The sequence below is a fragment of the Chanodichthys erythropterus genome, chromosome 12, assembly GCF_024489055.1.
Source record: "Chanodichthys erythropterus isolate Z2021 chromosome 12, ASM2448905v1, whole genome shotgun sequence".
Classification (NCBI taxonomy): Eukaryota; Metazoa; Chordata; class Actinopteri; order Cypriniformes; family Xenocyprididae; genus Chanodichthys; species Chanodichthys erythropterus.
In genome coordinates, this window is record NC_090232.1 from 2,157,346 (window position 1) to 2,174,411 (window position 17,066).

Here is a 17,066-nt window from a genome sequence, read left to right on the forward strand (position 1 = left end):
TCTCAGACCACCTGCAATTAAGCACTTTGTCATTACGCATGTTTGCCGTCATTACTGGATCCTGAGCGTAATCGTTCAGAAGCGGTTGTCAGTCGCTTATGTACACTATATAAATACAGGCTTCAGGGAACAAATAAACCTGGATAAAGGACGTGCAGCACTGCTGGAGTGAATGAATAACACGCTTACGCTTCAGCAGGAAACGCCACACCAGTCATTTCATGTGGCGGAGCAGATCGTGCTTCTGTTGAAGCTTCAGTGAAACACACATTAGGAGCTTTACAAGAGAAGCAAACGCACCATCCTGCTGATCACAAACATCACGTTTTAACACACGACACCTTCACCAGAACCGCAATCACAACTGAACACATCAATCGAGGAAGAGGAGACAGACATGAGTCTCCAACTCAATATAAAAAATAATAATAATAAAAAATAACTAATTATTGACCAATCAGAACTGACTATTCAGGAAATGTATTGGACAATCATCCATCCTCCCATCCATTAATCATTCCATTCATCCATCCTTCCATCCATCCATCCATCCATGCATTAATCCTTCCATCCATCCATCCTTCCATCCATTAATCCTTCCATTCATCCATCCTTCCATCCATCCATCCATGCATCCATCCATCCATCCATCCATCCATTAATCCTTCCATCCATCCATCCATTAATCCTTCCATCCATCCATCCATCCATCCATCCATTAATCCTCCCATCCATCCATCCATCCATCCATCCATCCATCCATCCATCCATCCATCCATCCATTAATCATTCCATTCATCCATCCATCCATCCATCCATTAATCATTCCATTCATCCATCCATCCATCCTTCATCCTTCCATCCATCCATGCATCCATCCATTAATCCATCCATCCATCCATCCATCCATCCATCCATTAATCCATCCATTAATCCATCCATCCATCCATGCATCCATCCATCAATCCTACCACCCATTCATCCTTCCATCTATCCATCCATCCATCCATTAATCCATTAATCCACCATCCATCCACCAACCTACCATCCATCCATCCTTTAATCCTCCCATCCATCCATCCATCCATCAATCCTTCCATCCATCCATTAATCCTCCCATCCATCCATCCACCAACCTACCATCCATCCATCCTTTAATCCTCCCATCCATCCATCCATCCATCAATCCTTCCATCCATCCATTAATCCTCCCATCCATCCATCCATCCATCAATCCTTCCATCCATTCATCCATCCATCCATCCATTAATCCACCATCCATCCACCAACCTACCATCCATCCATCCATCCATCCATCCATCCGTTCATCCTTCCATCCATTAATCCTCCCATCCATCCATTAATCCATCCATCCATCCATTAATCCTCCCATCCATCCTTCCATCCATCCATCCATCCATCCATCCATTAATCCTCCCATCCATCCATCCATACATCCATCTACAAACTTACCATCCATGCATCCATCCATCAATCCTACCACCCATCCATCTTTCCATCTATCCATCCATCCATTAATCCACCATCCATCCACCAACCTACCATCCATCCATCCATCCATCCATCCATCCATCCATCCATCCATCCATCCATCCATCCATCCATCCATTAATCCTCCCATCCATCCATCCATCCATCCATCCATCCATCCATCCATCCATCCATCCATCCATCCATCCATTAATCCTCCCATCCATCCATCCATACATCCATCCACCAACTTACCATCCATCCATCCATCCATGCATCAATTTATTGGAAAATCATAACCTACTATTTAAGAGAAAGACATGTAAGGAAATGTTTCGACAAAAATAAATAAATAAATAAATAAATAAAATAATTAATAATATATGTTTTATTTACCATATTGAGTTTTTAAAATAGATTTTTATGGATTTTATTAAGTAAGCAAGCAAGTAAATAAATAAATAATTTTTTTTTTTTTTGACCAATCATAATCTACTATTATGAAGAGAGACATGTAAGGAAATGTTTTGGTAAATAAATATATAAATAAATAAAATATTGAATAATATATTTGTATTGGTCATATTTATATTTCTTTATTTTGTTTATTATTTATACATATACATATTTGTTTATTTAAGAAAAATCAGTATTTAGTGTGACCACCTGGACTTCTTCCATTTTCTCAAAAATGAAAATCTGAGAAATTTTCTTGGCCTTCCAGTCCTTTTCCATTCCATTCATGTTTAAGAGAGCCGGTTCCTGCTATTGCTCAAGTGTGAGAGGAGGCCACTAAATACTTGACACTTTAGCCTATAGAAGCTGTTTTTTAGTTCTGCATAGTACAAATTTACTGTATTTTCTGGTTATATTCTAAAAAAGAGATATTTACACCTACATATGTATATATGTGTGTGTGTGTGTGTGTGTGTGTGTGTGTGTGTGTGTGTGTGTGTGTGTGTGTGTGTGTTCATACATGTGTCAAACATGTATATTAATTCAGCAAATCAAAGCTCATGGCTGGGAGATAAACAAAAGACTAATGGACGTAAACAAAAAACAGCCCAGAGTAAAGCCTCAGACGCGTATGAAGCGTCATAATGAAGGTCAGTGTTGAGAACGTGTTCAGGCCGCTCAGACCGGCGCATGTTAAATGGATTACTGTGTGCTTAATTAACTAATAATCCTTTTGTCCAGAGGCGTCTGCAGTCATTTGTTCTGCGCTTCAGGGACGAGCTGATTACAAATGTGACTATTCCATAATCAGCCTGGAGACACAAACACAAAAATAACCCGCTGCATGCTAACAGGATTAATGCCACACCTTTCCAAGCGCAATTCTGAGTCCGGCTTTATTCATTCATCTGCTATCACACATACGACACTTAACCGTGGATCTGCCCTCGCCCCTGTCACCTGCAGAATAATCAAAGGCCATTGTGAAATCTCAGCCACATTTGTCCAACGAAGTCTGTTATTTACTGCAAGAATCGAACAGCAGAAGCAGATTAATTCTTCAGAATCACGTCGGATGTTTGTAAAGCAGCGCTGCAGTTCAAACACACACGACACACCGATTTCACACGAAACACCTGCGTGTGTTACAGAAACTACCGCTGTGAAGTCTCATCGTTGGCTTCATCTCACTCAAATCTCATGAAAACATCTCTCATATTTTACCCCAAAAGTCAAAAGAAGGAAATCAGAATTCAAAGAAAATGAAGCTTATTTTACGTTTTTTATATTATGAGATTATTTTAATGACAACTAAGTACATTTTTGCCTATAAATGCTCATAACTGTAATACATGCAGAGACTTTATTTATTTGTAATTTATTTTTAAATTAATTTGTTACTCTCAATGGTGATTCTCATTACTGTACTACAATAAAAAGGTTATGTTTTTACTATATAATATTTACAATAGATCTATACTGTATAATGACTTCATATTAAATGCAATAATTAATTATTTTAAGATAGCGCAATTTATTTTTTGTTTAAAAAAATTACAATACATTTTTTTTAATAATGTTAAAGTGCATAAATAAATAAATAAATAATTAAATTATATAAAATTCAATTTAATACATAATTTTTTTTTTTTTTTCCCGTTCTTTTAATTTAATGTTGAATTATGAGTCGGACATGATTTCGAATATATATATATATATATATATATATATATATATATATATATATATATATATATATATATATATATATATATATATATATATATATATATATAAAATGTACTGAATTACCATTAAAATAATGTTAAAATGCATAAATAAATAAATGAATAAATTCAATTGGTCTTAAAAAGAATATTGGAAAATACAAATTAATACATATTTTGTTCTTTTACTTTAATGTTGAATTATGAGTCGTACATGATTTCGACTTTTTTATATAAAATGTACTGAATTGCCGAAATATTGTTGAAATGCATAAATAAATAATTAAAAGAACAAACAAATAAACACAAATAAATAAGTTAATTAATTTGTTTGGTCTTAAAAAGAAAATATTGGAAAATACAATTTAATACATACTAAATAATGATTATTTTTTTTAATTATAATTTTTATTTCGTCTTTTAATTTAATATTGAATAATGAGTCTGAGATTATTTAGATTTCTTTTTTTATAAAATGTACTGAATTGCCATTAAAATAATGTTAAAAATACAAAAATAAAAAGAATACAGGAAAAGAATACAGGAAATTGAATTATTAGTTGGACATGATTTCACTGATTGTACAAAAACCACACATTATTTAGCACCTGTCGTGTGCAATTTTTGCCATTTATTTTGTTGATAGGGTTTTTGTTTTGTTGGTTCCTCTCAAGGGCTCATAGTTTCGTCCCCTCTGAATACAGTGAGCGTTGAAAGCCGAGCAACTCAAATAACTGTGTTGTCAGATCACTAAGGCATTTTCTGAACAATAGAAGAGTGCGGCGCTGATTGAAAAGTGCTGCCCGCACATTCCCTCAAGAGCGGTGGCTTTCATTTGAGTTCCCATCAGCCCTGTTAATTCTGCGCTTCAGAAGCGAACCCTCACACTTCATTAAAGTTCAGAAATCACACATATTGACTTGAAAGCTCAGCTAGAGAGCAATGCATACTGATGCTTCTCTTGTTCCCGGGAAGGAGATGTGTTTATTTCCATCTTTTCCTCTATGAATGAACAGTCTGGCCACTGATGGATCTGTCTGATTGAGTTTGACGTTGTATCTCAGGCAGCACATAATTCTGTCATCATGTTTCAAATGACTTTCCTTCTTCAGTGGAACACAAAAGGAGATGATTAGCAGGATGTTTATGCTGAAACGTGGTTTGAGCGAGAGTAAATGCCGACAGAACCCATTTTTGGGTTATTTCTTAAAATATACCATCTGTAAATCATGCAGCTTAACCTCTTAGCTAAACGTTGTGTTCTTGTCAACTTTTATTGATGTGAAAGCACTATGAGGACTTTCATGTACACTGAATCTAAAAAATATTTACATTAAATTAAATATATGTTAAATATATTTTATTTCAGTTGGATGCCATTAATAATAATTTAAAGTTCCACAATGGAGCCAGAGTCGGGTGATAAAGCTAGGCTGAAGGGAAGAACAATAGTGGTACGCTTCACCCCTGAAAGCCAACCTCAGGAACTTCCTGTGTTGTGGAAGGATGGAAAAGTGTAAGTAAGCGTCCTTCAGATCTATCGTGACAAAACAGTCCTTAGACCTAATTTGAGATACAATCTGCTTTAATGTCAGCACTGTGAACTTTAGCTTGCTCACTGAATTACTTAGCAGACGTAGATCTAAAACCGGACGTAACCTCCATCGTTTTTTGGATCAATGAAACAACAGCTATAAAACTCTGATTCTCTGTTTGGAAGAGGAACATGTTCTTGTACTCTAACACAGCTTTCACTTCTTGTTCCTTTACCAGAGCCTGCTCGGGGCTTACTACTGTGAATAGGACCCCGCTGAAACTGGACGGATGAGAACCGAACTGAATTCTGTAACCCTTTTCTGTAGTCTGGACCCAATGAGAGACATTGGGGCGGAAGTTTCCACACTGCCGTATAATGTGGTGTAATCCGCATTCCCCCCAGAGTAGACTGCCCTCAGAAGCCCGACACTACTGGCATCAGGGCTTCTTCGCCTAAGCCTTCTTTGAGATAATATCAGTCCTCAGATCCCTTCTACATAAAGCCAGTCCTTCTGTTTTTGCTGTGTTCGGTACGAGGAGCTCATAGACAAGCCCAGCAGCAACAGAGACAGGAAGGTTTTTTAATGGAAGAAACTTTGAGGGTGAGGTAAAGAATCCTCAACAACTCAAGGATCCATGCTTATAATGTCCAGTTCCTCAGAACCAGACAGCTGAAGCACAGGTGCTGTTTTTCCTGTGTTTGGTACGAGGAGCTCGTAGACGGCTTTTGCTGCTCCCGCCCAGCAGCAACAGAGACAGGAAGGTTTTTTAATGGAAGAAACTTTGAAAAGACTGCAGCTTGCTTCTTTGACACTTGGAACCTCTTGAGGACAGTTGGGAGAATTGAAAGCCCTGATGTGGAGGTTGTGCGCAAGATGAGCGATATCTTTCATCTAGCAAACTTTTCTGGTGCACTTCTTGTCTCTTGGCTGGCCATTCAATGCTGAACTTGGCAACAGCACGAGTTATGACCTCCATAAGCTCCTCATTTGCTGGAGGGTGAGGTGGGGAATCCTCAACAACTCAAGGATCCATGCTCATAATGTCCAGTTCCTCAGAACCAGACAGCTGAAGCACGGGTGCTGTTTTTCCTGTGTTTGGTACAAGGAGCTCATATACGGTTTTTGCTGCTCCCGCCCAGCAGCAACAGAGACAGGAAGGTTTTTTAATGGAAGAAACTTTGAAAGGACTGCAGCTTGCTTCTTTGACACTTGGAACCTCTTGAGGACAGCTGTAACTGCACCACTGAAGAGGCCTGTGGGGGAGACGGTCGCATCGAGGAGGTATTCCTTATTGTGCTCTTTGATGCCCGAAAGGTTTAGCCATAAATGTCTCTCTGTGGCCACCAGGGCTGCCATAGACCGGCCGCTGGATTTGGATGTCTCCTTGGTGGCCCGAAGAGACAAATCGGTAGCTCTGCGCAGCTCTTTAATAGCTTCAGAACACGCTCCCCCACCCTCATCTAGGTCTCTTTGCAGGTCTGATCTGCCACTGAATACGCCTTGCTCACCAGCGCTGATGTAGTTCTGACCGGCTTGGTGGGCAACACCGGGCTTTAAGGGACGATGCAAATTCAGGAGAGAGACAGCTGGCTAGCGTCTCTTTAACTCTGGGCATTGCCACATAACAATGACTTTTAACTCCTAGAATGTTAGAGTAATTCTAAGTTTGTGGTGAAAATACTCTGTAGGAGACCGGTTTCTTCATTGACCGTGACACCTCGGTGTGGAGGTAGGGAAAAAACGTCAGGACCCGATGTGGAGGTTGTGAGCGAGATAGTAGATATCTTTCATCTAGCAAACTTTTCTGGTGCACTTCTTGTCTCTCGGCTGGCCATTCAATGCTTAACTTAGCAACAGCACGAGTTATGACCTCCATAAGCTCCTCGTATGCTGGAGTGTGAGGTGGAGAATACTCAACAACTCCAGGATCCTCAACAATGTCCAGTTCCTCAGAACCAGGCAGCTGAAGCACAGGTGCTTCCCCCGGGATGGAAGAAACCACAACGCATGCTTCCAAATCCAGAGGAAAAGCACTGGATCCAGCAGGTGATTACAGAGATAAAGCAGGACCCATCTCAAACCCCTCTGCTAAATCTATCTGCAAACCCCATGATTGCAGCAGCGGGACCAGAACCGTGAGGAACAGCAGAAGCAGAGCGTTCTCAGGGGAAGAAGCTCACAGTGCTCACAACCAGCCCCTTCGAAGGCAGCTTGAGCATGCTCCGCTCCCAAACAAACAATGCATAAATCATGTGTATCCCCACCTGGGATGAAGCGAGGGCAAGGAGGAACACATGATATATAAACCTTCAGTACAGAGCAAAAGATTTTACTCTTATGCTCAAGAACTCAATCTCCAGCACATTACTTAAGTAAAACAATGCATGTGCACAAACACTAGCCCTGCTCTTCTATGATACAGAACAACTATGAGCTCTCGCAACAAACAAATACATGGATATACCAATAAAGCACAATGCAAATGACTTAATAGTCATTTATTCTCATGCAACGAATCTGACAGGCAACACCAAGCATATTCATTCAACATTAATCTCGTTCAGTAACGAACAGAAACATGATTCCTCAAATCTATTAGCGCTATACACGACCTCCTACATGCTGTTGTTGGATTTCAGGACTGAACTCTCTCAAAAGAGGGACGTGCGGCGCTCTGGCTATGACATTATCACATCCCTGTAGCATGAATTATGGGATTGAGCTATGCGCTAATTATGCCGTCGGGCTGCAGTGAAGGGCTGTAATGTCCCCAGTCGTCTAGTGCTTACTGGGCCGTAGCTGCATTCACCACCCCACTGCTCCTCTGGGCGTCAACTCAACCGAAGTGAACGGAGACTGATATCACGGGAGCCAACCGATGCTCACGGCAATGTCAGCGCTGCTACTATGAAAGTTTGCAAGAAGAGCTTTCAATCCACTAACATAAAAGTACATGCACCAGTGTTATACCATGGTATTTTTGGAATTCCTTGCAAATAAGTATGAATATGATAATTGATTAGTATCAAAGCATACTGTATATCACAGTACCTTTTTTCCAGTATGCAGGGTTATTATTGTTAACTTAAACTAAAAGTATTAAGTCTTTACTTTTGTGTGTGTGTCGCTCAGAAAAAAAAAACTCTAAAAAAGCCTTCAGGTCTTAAAGGGTTAATTCAAATAAATACTTTAAAATAATTTGAGCTTCAGCCTGGTTTAATAGCATTTATATATATAAAAATGTCTTCGGTCAAATTAAGCTGTAAAGTAAATAGTTTATCCCTTTAAATGCAATAGATTTTGAAAGATATCAACAAAAAAACGGGCAAAAAACTTTAAAAGCTATTTTCTCAGGTTTTCAATTGGAAAAAGAGGGCAAACGACCAAAATTCAAATGGGCATATCTTTAAAACCATTCAAGGTATGAATTTGACTATGCTATCATTTTAAAGCTTATTGTCTCATCTTTCCATTGATACCAAAATCTCAATTTTGAAATATGGGTCACTGTGACTCATTTTGCTGGATCAGGTCACATATACAGCTATGGAAAAAATTAAGAGACCACTTCAAGTTCAGAAATCAATGTTAAGTGGTCTCTTAATTTTTTCCATAGCTGTATATATCCCTATCATATAATTAGAATATCGTGAAAAAGTTCATTTTTTTATTGTAAATAATTTTTAAAAATGAAACTTTCATATATTCTAGATTCCCTAAATGTAAAGTAAAACATTTGAATTTTTTTTTTTTTTTTTTGATTTTGATGATTATTTTTATTTATTTTTTTTAAATTTTGATGAGAGCGTACAGCTCATGAAAGTCTAAAATCCAGTATCTCAAAATATTAGAATACTTCCTAAGATCAATCAAAAAATGGATTTTCAAAACAGAAAAGTTCAAGTTCTTTAAAGTATGTTCATTTGTAGATTCAATACTTGGTCGGCAGCACATAATACAGCAAATGACTTGCTCCTAGCACAGATTACAGCATCAGTGAACTGTGGCATGGAAGTGATCAGCCTGTGGCACTGCTGAGGCACTATTGAGCCTTCAGATCATCTGTATATTGTTGGATCGACTGTTTCTCATCTTTCTCTTGAAAATATCCCATCGATTCAGGGGTCAGGCATGTTGGCTGGCCAATAAAGCACAGTAATATCATGGTCAGCAAACCACTTGGAAGTGGTTTTTGCACTGTGGGCAGGTGCTAAAGTCCTGCTGGAAAAGGAAATCAGCATCTCCATAAAGCTTGTCAGCAGATGGAAGCATAAAGTGCTCCAAAATCTCCTGGAAGATGGCTGCATTGACTTTGCACTTGATAAAACACAATGGACCAACACCAGCAGATGTCACGGCCCCCCAAATCATTACTAACTTCAGAAACTTCCCACTAGACTTCAAGCAGCTTGGATTCTGTGCATCTCCAGTCTTCCTTCAGACTCTGGGACCATGATGTCAACATGAAATGCAAAATTTACTTTTATCTGAAAAGAGGACTTTCGACCACTGTTCACTGTCCAGTTCTTTTTCTCCTTAGCCCAGGTAAGATGCTTCTGACGTTTCTGTTTCAGAAGTGGCTTGGTAGTCCTTTTCCTGAAGATGTCTGAGTGTGGTGACTCTTGATGCACTGACTCCGGCTTCATTCGACTCATTGTGAAGCTCTCCCAAGTGTTTGAATTGGCTTTACTTGACAGTATTCTCAAGCTTGCGGTCATCCCTGTTGCTTGTGCACCTTTGCCAACCCAATTTCTTCCTTCTAGTCAACTTTGCATTTAATATGTTTTGATACATCACTCTGTAAACAGCCACCACATTCAGTAATGACCATCTGTGACTTACTCTCTTTGTGGAGGGTGTCAATGATTGTCTCCTGGACCATTGCCAAGTCAGCAGTCTTCCCCATTAATGTGGTTTCAAAGAACAAGAGATACCCCGAAATTTATACTGTAGGGATGGTCATTTAATGAAACTCAAATGTAAATATTCTAATATTTTGAGATACTGGATTTTGGACTTTCATGAGCTGTACGCTCTAATCAACAAATTAAAAAAAAAAAAAAAAAAAAAAAACTTTTGAAATGTTTTACTTTACATGTAGGGAATCTAGTATAAATGAAAGTTTCATTTTTTAAAATAATTTACAATAAAAAAAAAATGAACTTTTTCACAATATTCTAATTATATGACCAGCACCTGTATATATATATATATAGTAGTAAAGGTTATATACTGAAGATTATTTAAATAACCTTACTATATAAATTTTATAAAATATTAATATTTTAAATAACCTTAATATACAACAAATAACCTTGATATTTTTTTTTAGCATTTTAATAAAGTCAAGTCACATTTCCTTACATTGCGCTTTATACAATACTGTTTCAAAGCAGATTAAAGAAAATAACAGTATTAATGTTACAAAATTCAATTAAACTATAAAGCAAAAGACAATAGTGTCATTATTCAACTCAATTGAGTTCAATGTTGATTCCGTTCAGTTCAATAACAGTGTTAATGTCTTCAAATTTTGTTCTCATCCAATAGTGTGAGTGCAGTTAAATGAATAATATTACATAAACCCAAATTTAATGAAGTTGGATTATTTGAATAAAACTTTTTTTAAATAATTTGAAGTAAAAAAGTTTGCACATCCTGGTTGAGAACCACTGCAGTAGATAATAAAACAGCCAAGTGTCATTTATCATACAGAAACACACTTTACAATCAGATCTAGCACTAAAAATAAAGACACTTGATCTATTGAATGACATTCACACAACAGAAAAAATACATTGTACATCACCAACAAATCTCATTTGCATATGCAAATATAAGCCTGCAGCACACTGGTGCCAGATGTTTGCACTCTGCCAGAACACTATATTTTTCTCAGCGCAGAGGCTGAACGCTCGTGAGAGTCTTTGAGGAGGACGAGTCTTCAGCTCTGAATGTGAATCAGCCGCAACGGGATCAAAGGTCGTCTGGCAGGAACACAATCAGACTGGACGACTGCCAGCGTGTCTTTGAAGACCTCGTTTGCCCCTCTGAAGGTGGCATGAACCTCTTGGTCTTCACTTGAACGGCAGACAGAAAGGCTAATTTGAGATTATAAAAGGTCAGCGTCTGTGGCACAGCTCAACCTCCGTGACCCGCCGTAATACATGTGAATATCTGCAGCAATAATGAGAAGATCTCCTTCCTGTTCACATCAGTTATAACAGGAAATGGATCTAACATTCTTTATGCTGGTGATTGGAGCATTTGATTTCAACAAATAGGGTAGGGCCTGTCTCATTTTAAAGTTTGACTAATTAAAAAAACAAGGCAGCGCTCTAGTACCGTTCTCTTAAACACACAAAATTATGTCAAAATGCCCGTTTTGTCAAGTATCCTCGTAAGCACTGTCTTAAATGAGTCAAATAAAGTCTTAAATGAATGTAAAGAGTCGTGATAAAATGGGATGCAGATACGAGTCATGTGCATCAGGTCTTAAAGTGACAGCGGCATATGAACCTGCTGCTACAAGGTTCAAAAACAATGAAAACAGTCACGTTTTTAGTGCATTTTAGCAAAGCTGGCCCGACTGGACCAGTAGAAAAACGTTCAGGGCTCAAAATCGTTGAGCCCTGAGATGTTAAAGGCAGATTTAAATATGACATTTATTATAATTGGTTTATGTCAAGATTGTTTTAAGTTCACTTAAATTCAAAGTTATTATATTTTTTAACCCTCAGGGGTCTGAGGATTTTTGGAGCCCTAGAGAAGTTTTGACATGCCCTGACATTTGTGCTTTTTTCAGTTGTTCATAAACATATTAATGGAAAAAGTGTCATTACACTGTATTTGTTACAGATCCTCATGTTTCCGTTTTCCCCTGTGACCTAGTTTCCCCATTCTGTTCATTAGTTCATTTGCTGCACCTGTGTCTAATCATCCCATCACCTTGTTAAGTTCCCTTTGTTTGATGCTTGTATTTAAGCCCTGTGTTCACCCTCATTCCTCGTCCGTTCTCGTCTGTGTAAGGTTGTGTTATTTCTATGTGTCTTCAATAAAGCCTGTGTTCAACTATTCTCCGTTTCGCCTGGTGTTTGCTACCAACTGTGACAGTATTCAGCACAAACTAGGCTACGATAATATGTGAGGAACATGTATGTACATGTTTGTGTTTTTGAAGGAATAACGTTTATACATGGTTATTGAAAAAACAAAAAACTTAAGTCACTGAAATTAGGCCAAAAAATATATATTAAATCTGTGTTCACAAGACTTCTGGGTATTGGAGGTTGTAGACTAGAGTTTTTGCTTCAAAATGAGGTAAAAATTATCATTCCTACTCCTTCATATAAAACAATAGAGAGAATTAAATTTTCTAAAACATCTTTGGTCAAGAAACACAGTATGCATGGAGGCGTGAATCATCATGAATAATGGGTGATTCTCACCTGAGAAGACAAAAGAATCGCATAAAGAGCTCTAAGGACCTGCATAAATAATGAGGCCTTTCAGTCAGGTAGGCTGTGAAAAAAACCTCTGTGATCATGTCTCAAGCTCATCATGGTGTAAATCAAACATACAGAAAAAACAGCAATACTGTGAAATATTATTACAATTTAAAATAATGGTTTTCTATTATATTCTTTAAAATATAATGTATTTCTGTGATGCAAAGTCTCTGAACAGTTATGTTACCTCTATGGCATTTCATATAGGCTTTTAGCTTAAAAGCATGCACATTTGGAGAAATATTGATGGATTCTCATATGTTTATATAAATTTTCTATACAGAGGAGTAATATTTATTCAATATTTATTGTCATCAGTATGAGTGCTGGGTACTGTGTTTTCAATTCATACTTGCAGCCGGAGGGCGCTCTGTACACCTTTAGTCCACAAATTAATATAAAGAAGAACAGGAACCAGGAACTAACGGCATGTCTTCGAGAGTTTGCTAACCATGGCTTTAACATCCAGATAAACACTTTTCAAGATAATAAAGACGATGTATTCATGTATTGCCTGAATTTGCGTCTGAATAGCGCTGGCTCCGTGGGCGTGGCTGCATCAGCGGATAATGAGCTGAATCACAGATTTCTGACATGGCTCTCTTTTCATACAGATTACATAAACACAGAATTTTTGTATTCAATTTGACTTACACGATTTAAAACCTGAGATTTCAACTTTTTTTAGACAGAAGTCTCATTTTTTTTGTGATTAGTATTCACTAAGTTACAGTTCATTTTCTAAGAACTATCAGACTTCGTTCAGAGGGAGACGCATCATGTTAGTTTTCTTTATTTTGCAAAAAGCACAACATTTTGTTTTTACTCTGAGTGTACACAAATAAAAGAAGATATTCCACAGATTAAAATGGTGTATAACTCTTAATTGTATGTGCAACACTGACGGTGAATTTTGAGTCTCTTTCACCCTGGTTAGAAAAAAACGCGGTGGTCACGCCGGCATGACCACCAACCTGAGGGAGTTAAAGCCTATTAAATGTTAAAATTTATAGCTTTCAATTACACTGTAATATTTAAAATACACCTTTATGTTGTTTCAACATTATTTTGGATATTCAGTGTGAAAGTATTACAATATAAAAATATATTAAAAACTTTGATGTTTGGTGCAATTAATCATGATTAATTACCCAAAAAAGATTTGAGTGTTGACAACACTTTGTCTACACTCTAAAAAAAACTGGGTTAAAAATAACCCAAGTTGGGTTTAAAATAGGGCTTGGACAATACACAGAATCTCGATTTGCGATATCTGGAGTATCGCAATTCTCTCTCGAATCAATTCTGAGCTTAGTTTTTAACAGCAGATGGCACTACTATACGTGCTTTAGAAACACTTGTGCACTCCCTGCTTCCAGTTTCTTTACACACACCACTTAAACCTAAAATAATCATTGATTAAGTTCGAAAAGGTTGAAGTGAATTACAAATCTCACATCATAAAAGCATTCTGACCCGAGATACAAGTATATTTAACCATTTACATGACTCAGCCGAATGCACAAGCGCTGTCCAGCAGTCTTCATGAGCGTTTGAAAGTGTGTGGTTAAAAACTAGTCTAGAGCGCCATCTGCTGTTAAAACTAAGCTCAGAATCGATTAGAGAGATAAAATATCAGAATCAATCCAGATTCATTGTATTGATCGGGAATTGATGTATCTTCCCAGCTCTAGTTGAAAATGGACAATTGGGTTGTTTTGACCTAGCCGTTGGGTTAAAGTTTGCCTAACCTGCTGAGCAGTTTTATTTAACCCAACTATTGTTTAAAAATGACTATATGGCTGGATTAAAATGAACTCAAAATACAGATAATAGGCTATGTGCACAAGCGTAGTGACGAACTTCCGTTGGCGCCAGAAGTCGGCATACCGGTTTCCGGTTTCCTTGCGCAACACTCAAAATGTCTTTTACTTGATGTCTTCGGGATTTGCCTAAAATAAGCATCATTGATGTTTATCACATCGTTGATGCCTGGTCCCCTGTTCCAACAAGCTAGCGGCACAATGGTTTTAAACTCTGCATATCTAGCTATTTGCATAACTTTTAGGGTAAGTGGTTTAATCTAATGTGGAAGCCGTCAGATAGCGTCTAAGCTAGTTAGCGACGGGTTTTTTTTTTCTTTTAAAACACAGTCTATTCATTTTTTTGGTGATAATTGTAATATTAATTGTATTAACTTTATCTCCTCAGTTTCTAATAAAGATCAGGGCACTGACAAGAGTCCATGCAGACTGATGTAGATGCAATTAAAACGAATGTCTTCATTTATGCTCCAATAAACATTGTTTCAAAACGACTTGTAAGTTTTGATTGTTCACATATGTGTATCAACAAAGTTCATATCTTGAAGACAGCATATGATCATAGTCCATAAAGCTTTAGCTGTTAATTTAACTGGTTTTCTCTCTTTCATACTCGTTTTCATCATTAGGCAAACTTTGCTTTGACTCCGTAACCCCATAAGAATTCGTACTCTTCATTTGTGGAAAAGAAACATACAATATATACTTAAAAACAGCACTCATTCTTTAGCAACCAATGCACTTTACATTTGACTACATTGTGTGCGCACATACTTGTATATGGCCATTGTAATGTTGCAACAACAAACATATTCCAGTCAATCAGTCCTGGCAAGACGAGCATACAGTGTAAATCCAGCAACAAATTCAGCAAGTGATGAGATGGAGTCCAAACGAATCCAACGAAGTTGAAATCATTTCCATGACGAATCCAGCCAGTGAAGCAGAGTTTTTTACTGTTTAACAGCATGTAGATATACAATTACAACAAACGTGTTGGCGTTGGTTGGAATCTGTTTTCACCCGACTGAACAGGTTAAATCGGCGTTTGTTGGGTCGTGTAATGTCTGAGCAGTGTGAAGTTTTCCAACAAATGGCAACAAACTCTTGACGTAATCTGACCTGGCCACGAACCGTTGCCATGAGGATGAGGCAAGTCCCTGCATAGACAGCTGTTTGATCGCGCCCGCGCCTCACGCACACACAACAAGTACTGGAAACGTGACATATAGCAGCTTGTTCGTTATAAAAAATAAAATACAGTCCGTTGTGCAATCCGTGCCATTCAGCAAGAGCACTGCTCGACTTCACCGAGAGAGAGGTATAACCACCATGAGCAACGCAGGTTTACCTTCAGTTTTGTATAGGCCTATGGGTCATAAAAATAAAAAAAAGTTTGCGTAAAAAAAGTTTAAAAACCGGTGAATACCAACCGCAACGCAATAGGTTGCGATCAGATCAATGGCTATAGTGCTTCAGATTTAAGGTTAGTGTTTTTGTTCTGCCTCAATACCGACTTGAAGCAGAGCATATGACACACAGCTCAGCAGTTTTTTGAAACTTAGATGAGTCACGCATATTATATCTCTTTTGCAACATATCCCGTACAACAGCAGCACTCAATCTTGCTTGTTTACTATAGTGGATGAAGACGGGATGTGAACCGGAAACCGGTATGCCGACTTCTGGCGCTAGCGGAAGTTCGTCACTACGCTTGTGCACTATTATTAGAGGCAACAATAATAATCAAAAGGTGAACATTTATTAATAAGCAATTTATTCAAGAATTATTATTCATTAAACCTATTAATAAATGTTCATTTATTAAACATATGAATAAATGTTAATTTCCAACATATTTTATATATATATATATATAATTTATGTGTGTGTGTGTGTGTGAAAGAAGTCTCTTCTGCTCATAAAGTCTGCATTTATTTGATCAAAAATACACAAAAAAACAGTAATATTAAGAAATATTATTACAATTTAAAACAGCTGTTTTCTATGTGAATATATGTTAAACTGAAATTTATATCCAGTGATCAGATCTGAATTTTCAGAATCATTACTCCAGTCTTCAGTGTCACATGATCCTTCAGAAATCATTCTAATATGATGACTTCTTTCTGAGTATTATCAACCTTGATTCATTTATGTTCAGGATTCTTTGATGAATAGAAAGTTCAAAAGAACAGCATTTATTTGAAATTGGATCGTTTGTAACATTATAAATGACTTTAGTGTCACTTTTGATGAATTTAATACATCCTTGATGAATAAAAATCTTACTGACCCCAAACATTTGAACAGTAGTATATAATATCCACATTCTTTCACTGATCCTTTGTGGAAAAACAACCAGTCCATTTAAGAATTGTCATGCCCTTTTTCTGTGAAAAATGCTAAAAGGACAGTCAAATATCTTAAAAGCTCCACAGGTGCCACTGTATTAATGTCAATAGACATCCGTGACATTTTACAAACACTCACTAATTCACTCACAAAAAGTCATCTGGTTAA